Consider the following 20,878-nt stretch of genomic DNA (forward strand, 5'->3'; position numbering starts at 1 on the left):
CAAAGTAAGTTATATACTTGCTAACGTTTACATTACATGACTTACCTTAATATATTTCAAGTGTATTTACTGACGCATGCTGGTGTTTTAATGTATTATATGTTTTTATGCCATGTTTTTCTCTCGCATGTTCTCCTTTTTATATATTTATATCAGCCATGGTGGAGAGTATTTTAATTTTATTAGGTACTGAACTTAAGTACACTTTTGAGGTACTTGAGTATTCTCCAATTCCTGCTACTTTGTAATTATTATTATTATTAAGACAAAGGGAAATATTGTTTAAAATATTGATTCATAAAAACTCTAAAAGTCAACTAATGAATGATGTTATAGGCTATACTTAAGGTAAATTAATATTTTTAATATAAAAAAAATCCTATATGTTATTCGGTAATTAGCACACTTGGTACATTACATTTATTCTGAAGCTAAAACTTTTGCACATGACTTAAGTTGGATTTAAAATGCAGTACTTTGACTTGTAGCAGAGTTTTTCCACTATGAAAGTCCTCTCCTCAGATCATCAGCAGCTCAGGTGTGTTTCCTCACCTCCAGGTGTGTCAGGACCATCAGGCAGCTGGTGAGGCACACTGATGATTAAATGGACAAATGAATTTCTCTCAGAGCGTTCAGGCTGTTTTTCATTCATTAAAAAGCTCATAGTTTGAGGATCTATCAACCAACAGAAGCTTTGGTAAGGTAAGACTTTACTTCCACATGTTACCACAGATCAAATAACAAAAAAGACAGTTCATATACGTTCATATTACACATGGCATGACGTGAGCATGTTTTTGATACTATTTGTTTGCAGATATGTTATTCGTAAAATATCAAAAGACACTTTCAAAAACGTATTTCTTACCAAGGTTTCAGGACAAGTTTGAAAAACACTTCATGTCACTTAGAAGCTACTTGTAAAACAGCACGTATTAGTTTTATATATAGATATATTTATGTGTATATATAAAGGTAAGTTTGGTGTTGTTGGAGGCTTTATTGTTTATGTGATGAGAGGGATCTTAAGGTGAACTTGGATGATGAAAGCAGATCATAAAGGACTAAAGATGAGTATTTGCAGCAGCGAGAGGATGATCAGCTGACAGATGTTAGACCAGTTTCTGTTGAGTTCACACACACACACACACACACACACACACACACACACACACACACACACACACACACACACACACACACACACACTTTCCTGTTTGTGACTCCAGTGATCACTCGGATGTTTTTTTAAAGAAACACTCGGAGAAAATAGAACGTTTGTGTGTTGTGGTTTTAACTGACAAAGTCTATATTTACAGGTTGAAAAGTAACTAAGTATTTAGTCGGGTATTCTTCACACTGCTCACTTCTGCTGCTACTTTATACTTCTACACTACTAATATCAGAGGCAAACACTTTTTACTAGTGTTGTAGTCAAGACCACCTTCACCGAGACCTACAACACTACTTTTTATTTATATAACTTGAGTTACTTGCACACTTCAATTTGTAGCAGAGTAATTATACTACCGTTTACTCGAGTAAAAAACGTTAATACTTCCTCCACTACTATTGATTAGAGACGCATTCAGTCATACTTTAGAGTTGAATCTGCATCCTCTCATTCTCTACCAAATAAATTAAAACCTATATATTTTGGGATTTTGTTTCCTCTTAGTGCTTTTAACATTCTAGTATTTTATATTATGATTTAATTCTTCATACATGTATCCAACATGTTTCTGTTTTTTTATTTCATTTGACTCCCTAGAGCAGGAGAGTCGAACTCAAATATACAGTGGGCCAAAATAAAAAAATGGGTACTAGTGGAGGGCCGGACTGGTTCAATGTTTATTGCAGAACTTATTGAAATGAACTTATTGTACATATTAAACCTGGAACTAACAAAGCTTAAATGATTGCCTATAAAAACAACATTAAACATTAAATAATCAGTTCATTCATTTCTTATGGCTCTATCTGCAGCTTTTCCAGAGTCATTTCTTATGATTACATTTTCCCACAGGCCAACAACAGCTTCAACAAAACTATTTCCCTCAAAGAGAAACCAAACATGCCCTGTTGTCGTGAGAGAGAAAGTGCAGAAGGAAACATCCATTAAACTCAGTGTGCTGCTCTGTGATGCTAGTTCAGATACTTGGCATCTCATCTTGGGTGCAAGGTCATCAATGTTTGGGCTCAGGCTCTGAGCTGAGGAGACCCTCAGGATGGAGTGAAGGTGTGCGTGCAATATACCGGCGGGCCAGATCTAATAGGAATTAGAAATTATCCTGCGGGCCAAAATTAAATCCACCAAGGGCCTGATTTGGCCCCCGGGCCTTAAGTTTGACACATGTGATCTACAGGATGTCGTGCTGCTCACTTTAACTTGTGCTTTTAAACGTGCTCTATATAATAACCTACATATGTGTGCAGCAGAGGACATGAACAGCTGTTTTCTAAAGCAGCCTGATGGAGCTGTGTGTGTTCAGTTACACAGGAAGTGCAGCTGTGTGTTCCTGCAGACGGAGGTTTCAGATCTGCTGCTCTGTGACCACTTCCTGTCTCTGCTCTCTGCACAACAACACCTCCACCTGCTGCACCGCACACACACACACACACACACACACACACACACACACACACACACACACACACACACACACACACACACACACACACACACACACACACACACACACACACGCACACACACTTCCTGTCATACTGACACTGTTTGAACTGAATGAAAAACGTATTTGTTTATCGAGAGAATGTAAACCGCTTTAGATATCATCACCATGAACCTTCCCCACTTCATTACTGACGTTGCCACCATTATTTTTTATGATACAAGTTTTCTGACATGTGATGTTTAAATATGCTAATGAGGCATTATGTGATGCTAACCTTTGGTGAATTTAGGAGAAATCTGCTGACACAAATAGACAAAGTTAATCAAATAAACTCCTAAATGTGGATTTTGAAGAGAAATAGCCCAAAATATCAGCTTGTATGCAGTGTTACTTATATCTGTAGTGGAAGCAATTTGTTTGGTGAACATTTTGTCAGAAATATTCTTATTATATTATTTCAACCTTCAAATTAATCTTAATATTGACCATTGCACAGATAAACTTTCTTGTTTGTCCGTAGAGTCTCACCAACTTCACTTCATCAACTTGAATAATGTCAGATGAACTCCTTAAAATGTATAAATAAAACAAACAATGACATATGATCAAATGTCACTGGAGTTAGTCCCCTCTCAGACCAGATGAGATGTTTCCACCTGATGTCGCCGAGAGACGAGCGACTTCTCAGAAAAGAGGCGAGCAGCTAAAAATACTTCTGTGGAAAAAGTGACGATCAGTGAGAGACGTTTATATCAAATCAATCATTTAGGTCAACTGCCGAAAGTATCTGTGTTATTTTGTGTATTTAAATCCACCGTTATGACATTACGCATACCTGTTTAGAGATACACTGAATATAAATAACGTTTTACCCTCTGGAAATTTGTCGTGGATATTCTAAACTCGTCAATACTGTAAAGATGTACAATGAGAGTAATCAATAATAAACTGGTGAAAGCAGGCAGCGTTGTCTTTTAAGTTCTTTATTCGAGGCGCCTCGAAGGTACATGTCTCACAGAGTATGGAGTAGTCTGCAGGAGTGCACACAGGGTATAATGTGTGTGTGTGTTTTATAGAGGACTGATTGCTGTGCAGGAAGTAAAAGATAAGACAACTACAGAAAACTATTATCTTACAATCCTCCCTTAGGGAGGGCCGCATTCTTCAGGTACGACCTTGGCGGGATGCTCCCTTGTGGTTCAACAGGTTGAGTTGCTCCAATACAATTTCTAAGCATAATATAATCATTTGGCTTTACCATATAAAGTAACATAAGAAATTGCCACTACAAACTTCATGAACACTGGAACAAAGTACGCATTGCAATTGTTTTTATTGCAATATGAGACATGATCGTGGAAGGTTTGATAATTATTTAATTATAACTCATTATTATTGATAAATATAAACAATTTTCATGGTGTGATTGTTTTTTAAGTCTGTATCTTCAAATTACTTCATTAAAAATGGTATTTTTGCTAATGGGTTGTTTTGTTGCTATTTATTTCTTTAGTACCTATTTCTTTGTTTGTAAGTAGGCTCCGTTATTAGAGTCCTTCCTTTGTTGGTTGCCCGTTGAAACCCACGCCCTTTTGGCTCTTTTGTTTGTTCAGGCCTTCCATTCTTCTCTATCTGTTATACAATAAAACTATTTATAATTATTACAAATTCCAACCGGTGTATGTTGCTTTCCTCTTCCCCTAGTTGGGACGTAACAAACACATATTTAGCTTTTATTGTGCGAATGTATTTACATTAAAACATTCCTTTGACACTCATAACATTCCTTTGCCAGGTACGCACATCCAAAATAAATCTGTAAAAGCAGAATTTGAACACTGTTTCTGTGCTCCTACTATATGTGTGTACATTGTGCTACCTGCCATTTGTATATCGCACTGGTCCATATTGTGATTTCAGCAACATGTCACTTCATGGTGCGCCTTAATGAGAGCCATGTAATAACAGTCTTGTAGAGAAATGAAAGCTCATGATTGGTTGGATGAAAGAGTTTTTATTGAGAAGAAAATTAAGCGAACAAGCGATACACAAACACAGAATCAGTATAAGAACAATTTATAATGTTGAAGTATTTCAATGTCATATTTAGCTTTAACAGGAATATGGGTTGAAGGGGAAGAAAGGCATGCAGACAGACAGACCTGTGGTTATATCACTTCAATGTTCTCACACCGTTTGATTTACAGAAGCATTACTGATGCCCTGGATCTACTTTCTCCGGCCTCGGCTCTCAGTTGTTCTGCTTCCCCGCTGATCCCTGCAGCACACAGACAGGAGGAGTGTTTTTAAGTTACATTCATTCACGTAATGGAAAGCCTGTTTGATTCATTCAGAAGTGAACCCACCTGCAGCCTCCACAGCAGGAAGGCCACGCCGGCGCCGTACACGCTGCTCTTCACGATGAACACAACGTACGACAGTTTGGCCGCCTGGGTCGTCTTCAGGTATTTCTCTGAAGGAACATTTAGATATTTAGAGACATGAAGAAGAGATGTCATCACTATGGTTGATATTATACATGAGTACTAGCCTACTGCATGTGTGTCATTTACACTTTTGGAGAAAAGGCTTATTTTTTCACGAGTACAATCAATCACATTTTATTCCTCACAAAGATTTCACGTTTATCTCAGCAGGATTTAAAGTGTGTACGGACTCTCTGTCCTTAGACCCTCACAGGAACAATTAAAAACTTCAACAATAAAAAACAACTTGTAAAAAGATTGCACCAAGAAATGTTGACTTACAAATTAAAAAGCTTTAAGAAATGTGCCTAAAATAGGAAGACGTAAAATGCAATGTTACTAAAGAATGAATAAATGTGAAATGTCCTCAACTTCAAAGAATCCCCCCCCTCCCCCCCCCGGCTCACTCATGCATGCACTGATCAGTAACTTTGAATATTTCTTACATTAAACTGATCAAAAAAGATACTCAACACAACAAATATAATGTCGATATGTTCACTTAAAAGAATCCAAACCAGTCAGTGTGCATTAGTTACAAAAGGATTTAACCTCTCATTTATTCCTTTTGAGTTTGTTTGTTGAGTTTCCTGTTTTCCCCTGATCTTAGTAACCATGTACTCTGACCTCAAACACCCCCCACCCCCCATCACATTGCCTTATATTGTTGAAGACCATATGAGATCTTTTTGTAACGATGTGACCCCCTGATGCCCCCACCACTCTTAACACACAAAGTGACGCACTTGTATATTTGTGTTTCTGAAAGCACTGAATGAGCTACAGTATATTTACCTCTGGTCATGGCTACCTGCGTACCTGAAAGAAGAACAACATGGATTAGGTTCAGGTTCTTTATTTGTACCCGTAGGTAGATTTAGTTTGCAGATAAAAAGACAAGGGATCCATCCTGACACACTCTAAAAACAAACACAGACACATCTCTAATAAAAGTACACCCTGCTCCGTCTAATCTCAAAATATTTTAAAACGTTTAAAAAGAAAAACACTAGTACAAACATGGACATTCAAAATTCATAATTAGGCCTAGATAAATAAATAAATAGGCATCTGTGTGACGCTCCTATGATTTGTTAATTTGTGCAAATAGCTGCTGGGATCAAACTGTTTGTATACCGCTTCATTCTCCGTCTGATTGGACGGGACAGAGGATGTCCTTATACTAAAAACTCATTCCTTTTAGTACTTGAATGCCTCACCTTGGACCCCCTCCACCCAGCCTTCATGGTGGCTGGTTTGTGACCCGTTGAAGAAGCTGACCCTGCAGGTGAACTTCCGGTCCGGTGTGAACCAGTCTGAGGCCGAGACCCTCAGCCTGCTGCTGATCCTGTAGGTGTTGCCTTCCCGCAGGGCGCTGCTGTCGGTGGCCACCCCGCTGCTGACGGCCCCCTCGCCCACCTGCCAGGACACACTGACGTGGTCCGGGTAGAATCCGCTGGCCACACACACCAGGGTCTTCTTCCTCTTACGGTCTTTCTGGTTCCTGCACTCCTTTGCAGGCGGAGGGAACACTGTGACTGTCGGTACAGAGACATCATGGCCTGGTTCTGCAGAGACAAAGGAAAAAGTAATGAAATGATGACTTTATTCCAATCCAACTTCATTTCTATGGCACATTTAAAAACAACAGAGTTGACCCAAGTGCTGTACATCAATATAAAAAAGCAGCGTAAATACATTTAGACCAAACCGATAGGACAAGAAGAAAGGAATGTAAAAGCACGAGACAATAAAAGCATACTTAGAGCCACAGAGTGAAAACCCTCATACATGATGTCAAAACAGAATAGAAAATAGAAAACCCCATTTACTCAAGTTTCAAAGGCTTCATATGAACAGTAGCTTCAGTGATATGACAATCTAATCTCTAAGTCCTAAGCTCCTCCAACAATGCAACATAAATATATAAAACAATAAAACAAATTAAAAAAAGAATAGAATAATGCAAGATTATCACCGATGTGCAATTGATCCGGATGAAGTCAACAATATACATATTAACTATATACGTACTTTATAACTTAGATGACCTAATATATAAATATGCTGACAGTTATTTTACTCTTATTTTTACTCATCTCCTATTTCATAGTCTTTTAATTTTTTTCTTGATTTTATTTATTTTGGATTTGATTAATCTGTGTGAATCTTTGCTGTCCTGTTTTTTCACGCTTACCCTGTTGCTGCTTTGAACAACTGAATTTCCCCTCGGGGATTAATAAAGGTTCATCTTATCTTATCTTACATGTCAACAAATAAATACAATAAGCTAAATGTTGCAGAGAATGTTGTAAATGCATTATTAAACAAACAGGAATAACAGGTTTCAGATTTAGCTAACGGCTGATTCTATGTGCAGTCTTTGGGCAGGTGCTTAACAATCCAACAGCTTCAGATATTAAGAAGTCTCTATCGCACTAACGATTATAAAACAGATGCACATGGACAGAAATCACAAAATGAAAGCTGCGCATTAGATACAAAATCTTAATGCAAGAAGACAAAGAGACACTGAACAGAAATGTCACATAAAACCCGACAGGTTGCAGAATCAAACTTAGATTTTCTTCACGTAAATGTTGTTGTTTCTTAAAGTTATTGCAGAGATCTTACCAAGTACAGTTAGTTTAGTTCCTTCTCCAAATTCAGCAGGATATGCGTTTGAGCACACCGCTCACTGACATGTCAAAAACTGCCAACGTCTAAAATAACACTTATTTTTCGGTTGTTTTTTATAGCAAAATACGCTTTCCACTATTAATTACATATAAAGTAATCTTACCAAGTACAGTTAGTTTGGTTCCTTCTCCAAATTCAGCAGGGTAAGAGCCGGAGCACATCGCTGACTCACATGTTAAAAACTGACAGCGGCTGAATTTAACTCCAACTTTTGATTGTTTTTGGGGCTTTTTTAGGTTCTACACTGAGCAGTACATCATTATATTACATGACCTTACTTATAGACTCCATTTTCTTTCACGTTTTGATGCATGGAAGGGAAATCTACATTATCCATCTGTTTAGTAACTGAGAAAATGTCTAAAACCCACTTTTAAAGCTGAAAAATCTTCTTCTTAATTCATCTTTGTAAGAGGAAGTAGATTTATCTCACATTTTTACATTTTCTTTTGCCGCTTTGACTCAAAGAAACACAATGCTGCTGCAGAACATTAGCAAACAAGACATTAAAACAACCCTGAACTATAATACTCAGGTTTTAGTTAAGAAAAGCCCAGATAATAAACATGAATATGAAAGATTTTTATAATAGTTCTTACCCAGCACTGTGAGTTTGGTGCCTCTGCCAAAGTAAGCAGGGTCGTAGTTGTTCACACTGAAACAAGGCTTCAGGAAAACTGCTGCGCTGAAGCCTCGCTACTGTCTGCGCTGTTTTCCCAGTTAGTTAAACCATTATGCACACATTCAAGTACAATAGATACTTCATTTAACTTGACATCGTTTAGTTCCTGATTTAAGTTATTTTTACAGCCTGAAAGTAAGAAACAACTGGGTGCTGACTAGTTGTTATATATCCTCTAAAACGGTGAGTTTAGCTCCAGAGAAAGCTCCTGACTGAACTCAGAGCTGATCAGAAGTCGCTGTGAGAGAAATAATCTGGAGCTCAGCCAGGAAATTTACCGCTGTGCTGTTTTACTGCTCAACAAAGACAGCGTGGCACAAACTTCCACCATAACGTCTTTTCGCACTTTTTAAAAGCAGAATACTTCATTTCCTACGACCAAAGACAAGTTTTAAAACATATTTTTTACATTTGTCTTACTTTCTTTCAGCAAATAAAGTATTCCTCATGCTCTGAGAGACGTTTCTCCTGCAGCGTTTCTTACCTAAAACAGTGAGTTTAGTCCCAGCTCCAAAGTAAGCCTCGGAGTATGAGCACAGAGACTTTCCACTGTCACAAAAACTCTCCCTGCTGCCTCGGTCTCACTCTCTTTCACTTAATAACTACTTTAGTCTCTCTCTGTCATGCAAACATTTTATATTTTGCAACAAAGTCCAAACCTTCTGGACTTGTTGTCGCTTTTTATCACCTGTCCATGCTTTCTGTGGATATGTTTTGTTTATTTGATCTAGTAGTATATAACACATTGGTGACTAGTCTGTTTCGAACGTTAGAGTTTCTTTACAGTGTCAGAAACGTCTTCACAACATCATATCTTAACACTATTTAATGATCTATTAACAGAATTACATTACGTTTCCTTAAGAATCGATCCTGAAACAAAGCTTTGCAAAGGAAAATGGAAAACCAGTCTTGACTTCCTTCACCCCAAAGAAAGCCTTGTTTGCATTGTCACAGTGCAAAGATACGGAACAAATGTAAACTAAATTCAAGTAAAACTGACAAATATTTAATAAAGTTTTAACATGTTCTTACCGAGAACTGTTAGCTTAGTTCCTCCACCGAAGTAAGCCTCTGAGCTCTGAGTCACAGTGAACCCGATCAGTGTCTAAAACTGCTCCACATGCTGCGTTACTTTAAAAACATTTTTTCATAACAAATGCCACTTGCTTTTCAAACCACAGCCTATTTTCTTTACAAGGAGTTTAAGACAAACCTCTCAAAACAATGCTATAAGAATTGATATGAGTAGACGTTGGTTTCTCGACTGAAATGATGTTTTCCGTTCGTGTTTAAGCCAAAGAACAAAACGATTTGAGCTACACTTTTGGACACAGTAACCTTTTTTAAATGTCATTTCTTACCTAAAACGGTTAGCTTAGTTCCTCCACCGAAGTAAGCCTCTGAAGCAACAGTCACAGTGAACCTGATCCGTGTCTAAAACTGCACGACCTGCTGCTTTTATTTAGAAACGTTGCTTTTAGTTTTGTAATAAATGCAACGTACCTTTTCACCGACAACTGCAGCCGGTTTTCTTTACAATATTATTTTAGGAACCTCTCAATAACCCGTTTTGACTTTATGTTACTAGAGCAGTCGGTTTTTATGTTAATATTTAAGCTTAAAAACCACAAATAGTAAGCTATAACTTAAGACGAACTATTTGTTACTAGAATTTGTGTTGAGTCTTACCTAAAACCGTTAGCTTAGTCCCTCCACCGAAGTAAGCCTCTGAAGCACCACCAGAGTCACAGTGAACCTGGTCAGTGTCTAAAACCGCTCGACACTCTGCTTTTTGTGTCTATTATAATAACTTTATTTTATTACCACAGCCTGTTTTAACACGTTGAATGCATTACAGTCATTTCTGTTACCACCCCGTTAGACTTTATGTTAACTTACAAAGTCAGTTTGTTCCTTGGACGAAATAAGGCTTAACATTTCAGAACAAAAATCTTAAACGAGACTTAAGTGTTTGACATTTCTTTAAAAAAAAAAGATTTCTTACCTAAAACAGTTAGCTTAGTTCCTCCACCGAAGTAAGCTTCACCCACACCATTCACAGTGAACCTGATCCGTGCTCAAAACTGCACTCTGCTTTTTTTTTTAAATGTTGCTTTTAGTTGCTTTTAAACCTACTTTATTGGATTTTATTTTAAATCCTAAAACCAACATTTTCTCCACACTAGTCTGGTTGTTGAGAAAAACAGTTTTATGTTTTGTTAACGCTGTAAAAACATCCCTGCTTTAGCACGTTTCATTTCTCTTGCAGGTGAATTAATGAGAATAAACGCAGAGCTCTTACTCACCGAGGACAGTCAGTTTGGTTCCCTGTCCGAAATAGGCTTCGTTATTGGCACAGAGCTGAAGCTTGATATCAAAAAGCTCTGAGCACAACTTCACGTATTAAGTGTCTTCACGCACCACATAAAGCTTTACACATTTAGTTAGTTACATTTGAGCGATCATCGACTTACCCAAAACCGTCAGTTTGGTTCCTTTCCCAAAGTAAGCCTCGTTTGCATTGTCACAGTGCAGAAACACTGAGCATGAAACTCTCTGGTCTTTCTCTACCAAAACTATCTTCGTCTTTTTTTCACCGATACTTCTGTTGAGTCTTTAAAGCAATGTCGATTTTATAGTAGAGTAAAAGTGAATATTTACCTAAAACGGTGAGTTTGGTTCCTTGTCCAAAGTAAGCAGGATCAGTGTAGCTCACAGTGTTCTCCCTTCAGGTCAATATATAGACTCTTTCACAACAACAGTATTTTCCTTCACTTTCACAGCAACATTAAAACGATGTTACGTTTGTAGCATGACACTGAAGCAGGGAGAGAAGCTACTTACCTAAAACTGTGACTTTCGTTCCCTTTCCAAAGTAAGCTTCAGTTCCAGAGTCACACTGAGAGTCTCCTCGACCAAAAAGTCTCCAAACTCTCCAGAATCAGCCCGTTGAGACTCAGAGTGATAATCCATAGGAGGAGGAAGGCTCAGACATGCAGGACAGGATTCATAATGTCATAAAGTTCAAGGTTTCTGTCGAGACGAGAAAGAGAGGCATCCAAATGCTCCACATATAAATAATAAGATCATTTAAAAACGATTTCTTCTGCAGATGTTGTCCACATGTGTTGTGTTTTTACTGCCAAAGTGTGCAGTGAGTTTGAACCCTTGATATCCGTCCTGCCCCCCCCCACAGGGAGCCTGCAGCAGGAACACAGGGGCTGTTCACGGAGGAGGTTTTTGTACAGCGGCTCTATAGGATTGTATCACCGTGGCCCCCTGTCCCCACGGTGAAAAAGCATCAGACAAAAACCTGAAGTCTCTCTGCTTCTCTCCCCCCTCCCTCCCCCCAGCGCCTCCATATCTCAGCCTCCATCTCTCTGTGTGGTGCGAGTGTGTGTGTGTGTGTGTGTCTCTACTGCTGCTATTTCTGTGACAGCTAAGAAAAGAAGAGGGAGGAAGGAGAAGGGAGAGAGGTGTTGGTGTTCAGAGGGAGGGACGTCTCTGCTGCCCACCTCTTCATCCTGCAGCGTCAGAGACACTTCACTGAGACACACACACAGATGTGAGGCTTTGGTCGTGGATCCTTTTTCTGCCTTAAAAAGAGCAATGTGAACAATGTCTCAGAGTGACATGAAAGCAATTTATTCCTCACTAACAAATAATAAGTTATACACATATTTTTTTATCAAGTACTTAAGTTGATTTATTTTGTGTTTAAAACGTGAATCTGAAACATGCCAACTAATTTTAGGGGACTCAAATATGTCCTTCTGAATTGACTTGTTGGTATTTGTATTTAATATTTGCTCCCTACACAACACTTTAAGTTAAACATTGCATTACATTAAATCATGATAGTATATTTACTCTTTTAAAATGTGTGTTGTGCAAACATTGGTTATATTTGTTTTATATATTCTTAATTGTGAGATGTGATGTTGTTCTACAGATGTCCATACAGTATTATGTAAATATGAATTGCAGCTTATTCAGCCTTATCTCAGTGTACATGTAAAATGTTCAATTAAAAATCAAGCAAGCCAAAATTTAGTATAGCTAAAAATCCAATAATCAATAAGTTGATTTACAGAAAATGTATTGGAAACGTTTGTAAGGTTGGAGTGACGTGAATTATTAGTAATAATGTTGGTGTTTGGACTGCTGGCTGACCAAATCACTGCTTAATAGCGATGGTCTTTTTTTCCTCTGTAGTAAATATTGACTTTGACACATCCTGATTTTTGAAAAGCTCAAGGTGATTTGTATTTGTATTCTAAGTGTAATCCCTCATGAACCCTGAAGAGGTCAGTGTATGACAATCTCTTCACAACACTTTGATCCTGTCACACAGAATAAAAAAAATAAAAAAATAACAGATACTAAAGCAGAGATTGACACAGATGAAGGTCAGTCGGACTAAAATACTGAATAAGACCAGAGATCTTTACCACACTGACACCTGCTCACTTATATGAACTCCTTAGGTTTGTGGGGTTTCAGGTACAGCTTGACTTTTCTTTCATGTTCTGGTCCATTTGAGATTTCGACACTTAATTACACCGCTCTTCTAATCTAGCAATGCCCGCCCCCCCCCCCACACACACTGTTTTCAGCGGTGTTGAAGGTGGATACACGAAATTCCCACCGTCTGAAACACCAAAGTTATTTGCGAAATACTAAAAACTTTAGACAACTTTACAGGAAAGAATTATGTTACTACCGTCTCCAAGCTGCTTCAGGAGTCCATTTGTTTGTTTTGGAGGATGTTCTTCACACCAACACCGAATTTTTCTGTCATGATTTTGGCTGCTTCGGACTCTAGGTGCATTTCTCTCTGAATCTTCACTTCACAAAGGTAAGCAACTGCTGCTTATGCTAACAGACATATTGTGAGTTGTGCCCTTAGCCGGCTAGCAATGTTTGGCTAAGCTAACTAATGGTTTTTGACTTACTCTGGTAGTTTAGCTAACAGTTAGTCTGACGTTGGGATAGCTTTAGTTCAACAGTGAACTTCAGGGAAGAGGCTATTTTGCTTTTTTTGGTAGGCTGCTTTTATGATGCTCCCAGAGGTAACTGCTTAGTTGACGGTAGCCCAGTGTATCTTTACTAACGTTTATTAAACTGTAATCTAAGCTAGCTAACGTTACCGTGTTGGTGTCCCTTCGTTTTGTGGAAATAACGGTTTTTGGACTCATCAACGGTTCTAACACCAACTGTTGTATTATATTTTAATATTCTACTTCTCAGGACTCTTTAAAATGTTTTATCATTTACTCGAAATCACAACGTCACCTCACTAAACACTTTGCAGCTTGTGCTAATATGTAATTTGTGAGTTAATGTGTTGACTTTGGGTTCTTTCATAAGCTAATTATGTTTGGCTAAGCTAACTACATTCGAATTGATAATGCTAAGCTAACGGTTAAGAGGCTAACGTTGGGCTAGCCAACAGTGGACTTCAGACTTCCTCCTTGTCTTTGTACTAGCTGCTATTTTGTTTCTTACAGATTTAATTAGATATATTACAGTAGCCTATGTGTATCCCAACTAATGTTAATTAAAAGTGATCTAAACCATTGAACGTTACTGTTTGGGGTCGATTAGTTTTGTGGTACATTAACGGTTTATTGACTTAACGGTTATCCTGTCCCCAACGGTTGCCTGAAGTTTTAATATTCTACTTCTGTCCTCTTTAGACTTTTTTTTTACATTTTCTGTCGTTGACATAAGCACACTTTCACATCACTAAGGAAATACTTAGCCGTTTGTGCCAACAGGTTTATGGTGAGTTCATGTTTTGCCCAGGGACGTGCACAGACATTTGGAGGGGCTGTTGCTCTAAACTGGAAAAAGGGCCTCCCCCCCGAAAAAAACACAAGACCTTTCGAAAATTGTAACTTGTTTCTAATGTAAAAGAAACCAAACGATTATTACATCAACTAAATTGAACAGTAATTCACATCTCATAACAAAATAAGCTAAGGCTACTTGCATTCGCTGACTTGATTTTAAAAATGAAAACCAGGGAAATTCTTTGTTTTGCGGTCCATATCTCATCAAAAATATCTAATGTTACTAATTATTAAAGACAAAATGGGGACAATTCTGTTCTAATGTAGTTTGACCAGACCATTGTAACCAAGCCCGCCTTAACCTGCCATCAGGCCCTGGGGCTTTGTAGGCCCCCTATTTAAACAACAAATCAAAGTCATTTATAGCCTCGGCAGGCTCTGTGATCGCACTTCTCCACTCTGCTCTACGCGCGCCTGGTCCTCTCCTCCAGATGAGTGACGTATCGGGCCTCCCTCATGTATTTGTCCGGTTGCCGTTGGCCCCCCTCCACGTAGCAAGTCCTCGTCGTCCGCTCCATCTCCTCCAACAGATAGGCCCATTCCCAAACCGCACCCTGCCCCTACACCCTACGCCTCCGTTTGCGCGATCACGCGGAGGGTCCGCCATATTGAGGACTGTTCCAAACCAACGAGTGTGGAGGGGGAGTGGGCTATTAAGCCCTTAAACAGCGAGTCTGCATTGGTGCCGACTTGAGACCGTTCTCTACCTGACCGGTCTTCACGCTGTGTGTGTCCGTCAGGAAACAAGCTGTTAACAAGTAGTTCCAGCAAACATCCACTGATAAACTGCAATGTTAACAACCTGATGATAAACTCATATATGTTTTAACTTAGGATCATACCTGTGTTTAGTCTAGAAAAAGGTAAATGTGTGCATTTTATGATAAAGTTGTGTATATTTACAGACTGTTGCAAAAACTAAGAAGCTTATAAACATCAGGTTTAAAACTAAAAGAGCTTTACAAAAAAAGGATCACGATGAAAGATGTTTGGAGTTTTATTTGAGTTATTAATTTACATTTTTTGTCTAAGAGATCCTGATTTGAAACCGTTATTACATACAGTTACGGCATTTCCTGTTTCTGCCGGAGAGAGGGGAGGCCGTCCCAAAGCTTGCCGCTGTATTTACTCCCTCCATCTGACAGGAGGGAGCCTCGTTGAGCTGCGAATGTGGCTACAGACGGAGTTCTGTTTTTCCTCTCCTGCTAATCCATCGCTATCAGAACCAGACGGCCTACTTGGCTTCAAGGCCCCGCGGCCGGCACCGCTGCCGCTCGGTATAGAAATAATCTGTCCTTCCTCCTCATCCTGGCCTACAGGTTTAAAATAACCTGTAAGCTTCAGCATTTTTTGTAATAGCTGCTTGTCTCGAAACTCCTTTTCCCTCAACAATTTCCTTTTCCGAGCGCCACTCTCAAACTTTTTCTTCTCCGACATTTTCTCATAAACAACCTTCATCTGTCACTCAATCACTCGAAATTTGAATAAATCACATGTGAAACATATTCTAATTCTGATTGGCTGTTAAGTGGTGCCCACTGACTGTTACGGAGTCATCATTTTTGAGAAAAATCTCTGGAATCCATCGATGTGATTGATTAGCGGAGCAAATAATAATTAAAAAAATGTTTGGGAATTTTTTTATTGGCTCATTATAGGCCCCCGATCTCCGTAGATAAAATAAGGTCTCTAACTTAAATAAACTCACTAATTCAAGAAACCAGTTCAATACGCATTATTCTTATTCTTATCATTCTTTATGAGCGCAGTAACGGTAAAGTATCTAATGGCTTATTTATTTAGCATCCGATAACTTAATAACAGAGATGGTCAAACTAAAGTAGAGACATGGCAGAAATCCTACAATGAAGCGGGACATTGAACTGTTCACCCGTGAGAGGGCGATCAAGAAAAGAGAGCGAGCGTTCCCGTTGAGGCAGTTTACAGATGAAAAGACACAGAAGCACAATAACAACAAGTAGGCTATGTTTAGGTGTTTTTTTGTAAATAACCGACGGTATCAAGAGGAAGTCCCCTGGTTTGTCCCTTATACCCTAACTGCCATGAGACAACTCAAAATCAAGTTTCCAAAATCCGACACTGAGGTGGTCTTAACGCACCGGCAGATGACAGAGCTGACAAAGTGTGTTTCTCGCAGCGAGACGCTACAATACTAATTGTGGGCTTATCATGTTGATTCGGCCACAACAGAAAAAAGAAAAACAAACTCTCGCTCTCTCCAGAGGAGCAGGTCAGCCAAAAAGGCCAAACGGGCCGTTGCCCGGTCAACATTAGCCCGTACAAAATTAGCCCGTCTGTGCACGTGCCTGGTTTTGCCTTTGTGCCCTCCCTTGCAGATGCTAGCTCTGTTTTGCTAAGCTAGCTAACAGTTACTACATTTGGTTGGCTTATATATACACTGGTTTACGTTACTGGTCGCTTAGTTTAGTAGAAACGTTAATAGTTGTGGACTCATCAACATTGGTTGTCAGTTTTACTAACAGGTTATGGCTTCTTTGTTTATTGTAAGTTTTTGTTTTATTTGTGCCTTTGCATGAGCTAGCTACGTTTGGCTAAGCTAACCAACGGTCATGGCATTGTTATGGGTAACATTTCAATGGCAAACTTTACTATAGCTATGATATAACTTGCTCATCTTGCTCTGTTATTTTTGCTCACTGAGTTTTAAAGGTGTAAAAAGCTGTGAATGTTATCTTCTCTAGTTTATTTTACTTTTAGGCGTTCTTGAATTTGTTGGAAAAATAAAAAATTTTGTTCTGAGAATTTATTTGAAAATTAACTGTTTTTTTTCTCATGTTTTTTTCTGACTCCTCACATGAACCGTTTCTGCAGTTCTCCCTGTCCTAATTCTAGGTTATTAGGACTCTTTTAAAGAGTATATATTGAGAAACTTCATGTTGGTAAAATGTCTGAAACACTTTCAATCATAAGAACATGATCATTTAAGAATTGACTGTGAGGAACAACATTATTTTGAATTTAAAATCCTGTGTCTGTGTAATGTCAGAACGGTAATTCAGTCTGCCTTTCAGCTTTGGAACATGAGAAAAAGGGAGCAGGGTTTTTAGTGAGGGAGTGGCATTAAACCACATCACTGTGTACTGGCAGCGCAGAAATACACAGCCGAGTCTGATGCACTGCCACGAGGAATAATCAGGGCTCCTTTTTTTATGTCCTCTCTTGTTATCTCAAACCGCTTTTCAAACTCCTTCTCAGAGATAGGGTCACTGCCAATGTTGTTGCTATATCCAATCAAATTCATCAGACCTTTCTCTGTTTGTTGGTACCAGAGCATGACATACATGTTGTTATCATTATGACTGCATTTAATTTCTTCCCTGGATTTGTCGTTGACTATTCTGGGATGAGACGGCTCAAAGTCCACACCCTCAGCTTGGTCTGTGGACAAACATATTGAAAATGGAGTTAATACAGTAGCCACCTAAAATAAAACCATTCTTATAAATAGCTGTTTTTTGAAGTCATTTCTTTACATGAAAGCAAGAAGAGGAGAAATGCTATCACAGCTGGAGACATCCTTCAGGGTTGTGCTGTAGCAGGAGAAACACTGCTGCCTCTGATGGTGTGTAGAGACGCCGCCTCCTGTGGAAATACACAGATCTGGTGTTCAGGAAAGAGATGAGGGTTTTGGTGAGGGAGTGGCATTCACCACATCACTGTGTACTGGCAGCGCAGAAATACACAGCCGAGTGGGACAGGTTTGCTGAGCGTATAATCAGAGCTCCTTTCAGCGTGTCTTCTCTCGTCAGCTCAAACTCTTTTTCAAACTGACCCTCGTAGTTTTGGCTGGTTGCATATTCATACCCAATGAGGGTCATAGAGAGACTGTCTTTTCTATGCTGATACCAGAGCATTACTAAAAGGGAAGAATCATCATGTCTGCATTTAATCTGGACCTCAGTGCTCTCCGTCACTATCTGAGCAGGAGATGGTTGAAATGTAACAGCACTCGCCTGACCTGTGGAGAAAGAAAACTGTAAATGTCATTGATGGAAATGTTATAAAATGTAAATTATATTTAGCAGCTACATTTATGTAATTCATTACAACGTGTGAGATAATCAACTTACAGTAAAAACAGAAGAAAACAAAGATCTGCAGAGGTGAAGACATGGTCTGGCACTGGTGTGATGAAAAGTATTTCACTGAGAAAAATAAGTCTCAGGGTGAAGAGGGAGGGGGCTGGGTTAGTGTGAGTCTGTGGGTTGATTTATCACCACATCCCCCCATGATAAAAGCTGCACACCATGTGCTGTGCCTCCACCTGTTGGTTGAATCAGGACCCTGCTCTAAGGTGTTGTTGATAAAGTCTTTGTATGAACAGGTTACACCGCCTGCTCCATAACACCTGATGAGAATATCACACTTCTCATTATTTAGCTACTGAGCAGTCACTGTTTGCATGGCCGTAAGAGATCCGTTGTCTCCAACATAATCATGTGAAATATTATCAAACAACACATCTCTATTTTCTGTCCTGTTTTTGTAGTTACATATGACATCAGGTCCAGTTTCAGTCTCAAACAATAACACTATTCACCAGCTAATCCTCGTTGGCTCCTGAGAATATGAAGCTTAAGGTGCTGTAAACATGCTGACAGTCTCTAAAGTGATTTCTCCACATTGGACCCCTGATGCAAGGGGACAGTCACCAAACTACCCAATGAATTAAAAATTGCTGTCAGTCCAGAATAATGTTTAAACATCTTTGTATTAGAGATGTCCCGATCCGATCACGTGATCGGGGATCGGAGCCGATCACGTGATTTTCAAAAGATCGGAATCGGGAGAAAAAAAATCGGGGATCGGGATAATTTTAATTTTTAAAAATCTTTTTTTATAAATACTTTTAAAAAAAAAATTGTATTCAATGTTACAAAACAAAAATGACCATGTTCAAGTCTTAAAGTCATCCTGAGGCCTTAGTTTTGGTTTCAAATGACAGAACATTATGTATGTGTTGCTTCTTTGGGGCTTGTTTTCATAGACCTGCTTATTTCTCTCAAATCTGTCAACAGAGTGGGCAGGGCGCAGTGTCTAATTGTAGCAGTAAGCTAACGAGTACTGAAAGCTTTATTTTGTTTTGATCCAATGCTGCACAACTGAACTGATCCAATGCTGCTGTGAAAGAAAGAAGCTATATCCATGTTGGATAGAATATCCAATTTAAATAAAAAAATAACCTTAAGGGACAACTTGAATGCTTTTTTTCTTTTTTTTCTCTTAATGCATTGCATAAAGATCGGATCGGGAAAAATCGGTATCGGCAAATTGTCAAAATCAAATGATCGGAATCGGATCGGGAGCAAAAAAAGGTGATCGGGACATCCCTACTTTGTATACATGTAATTGGTGTAAACTATCTCTATGTAATGTCAAGTTTAAGAGAAGTCACATGATTTGAGTGGTTTGTTATCTTCTGGATCTTCCAGCTGGTTTTTGTCTGAGAGCCTCACTGTCTTTATGACTGTGTATACGTGCCGCTCCAAAATACTCTGCGCTGTGTTCAGGGTGTCCCAGCTTCAGGAGGTGGAGATAAACTCTTTTCTCTCCATTTCCACTCACGTTGAAGTGGCTTTTGAACGACGGCTCCACGTTAGCAGTTCCATAATACATGTAGGCGATGAGCTTCAGAGACGTGTCTCCTGCTGAGCGCTGATACCACAGAATAGAGTCGTAGCTCTGGATCTGATGCTCCAGACTCAGCGTGGCTTCACCGTTTGGTTCCTTTATCAGTTCAGAGGGAGTCTGAAACACTTTGTCATTACTGAGGGAAACTCCTGGAAAGAGATCAAGATGCCATTAAGTTATCTGGCACTTGGAGCTGTTGCATTTACTGGAAAATCAAGAGCTTTGATATCTTTCACCTTGACTGGTGAACTTGGGCCTAAGTAAGACAAAATGGCTTTATTAATGTGCAATACCTTTAACCCAGAAGACGGTGATGATGGAAACGATGCATTGAGATGGCTTCATGTTGAATGTGAAGAAGCAGCTCAGTCTCTCAGCTTTGTGGATCAGGAGGAGGGACAGGAAGTGATGTAGAGAAATCAGAGAATAATTTGAAACTATAACACTTTCTATCATTCAGTCTGCCTTTTCCTGAACTGCATGAGACCTCTCATGATCACAGGGAGACATTTGACTCTTTAACCTACTTTCAGAGTGGGGGGGGCGGGGGGGGTTGGAGAAGTTTTTGTGAGGAGTAGATGGGTGTTTGATGTACTGTGCCATCCTGGCTGCACAGTAGTAGGTGGCGGTGTGTTCAAGTGCTTTTAGATTCTTTATGGAAAGCGAACCATTTTTTATTTTATCCTGACTCAAATCTCCAGCTAATTTAAAATGTTTTCTAAACCGTTGTTCCACGCTGTCGTTTGTGAACTGTGAATATCCATATCCAATGAGTTCCAGAGCCTTGTCCCCGGGGGGCTGCTGGTACCACAGCATCACTCTGTACTCAGTGTGTCCGTGAGT

The 20,878-nt window shown here is 39.1% G+C and overlaps 1 long non-coding RNA gene and 1 gene segment (V, D, J or C); both read right to left on the minus strand.

Moving 5' to 3' along the window:
* Positions 1-4,634: 4,634 nt before the first annotated feature.
* Positions 4,635-8,282, minus strand: LOC307027815 (M1-specific T cell receptor beta chain-like). The segment is given in 5 exons: positions 7,926-8,282; positions 6,343-6,690; positions 5,918-5,941; positions 5,003-5,109; positions 4,635-4,914 (listed from the first exon to the last, which is right to left on the minus strand).
* A 7,609-nt stretch (positions 8,283-15,891) lies between these two features.
* LOC307027819 lies at positions 15,892-18,898 on the minus strand. Its single transcript, XR_013804772.1, has 3 exons — positions 18,475-18,898; positions 17,878-18,362; positions 15,892-17,782 (listed from the first exon to the last, which is right to left on the minus strand). It is a non-coding gene; the product is annotated as an uncharacterized lncRNA (long non-coding RNA).
* Positions 18,899-20,878: the final 1,980 nt, after the last annotated feature.

This window comes from Notothenia rossii (assembly GCF_949606895.1).
Source record: "Notothenia rossii genome assembly, contig: scaffold_61, whole genome shotgun sequence".
In the NCBI taxonomy this organism is placed as follows: domain Eukaryota; kingdom Metazoa; phylum Chordata; class Actinopteri; order Perciformes; family Nototheniidae; genus Notothenia; species Notothenia rossii.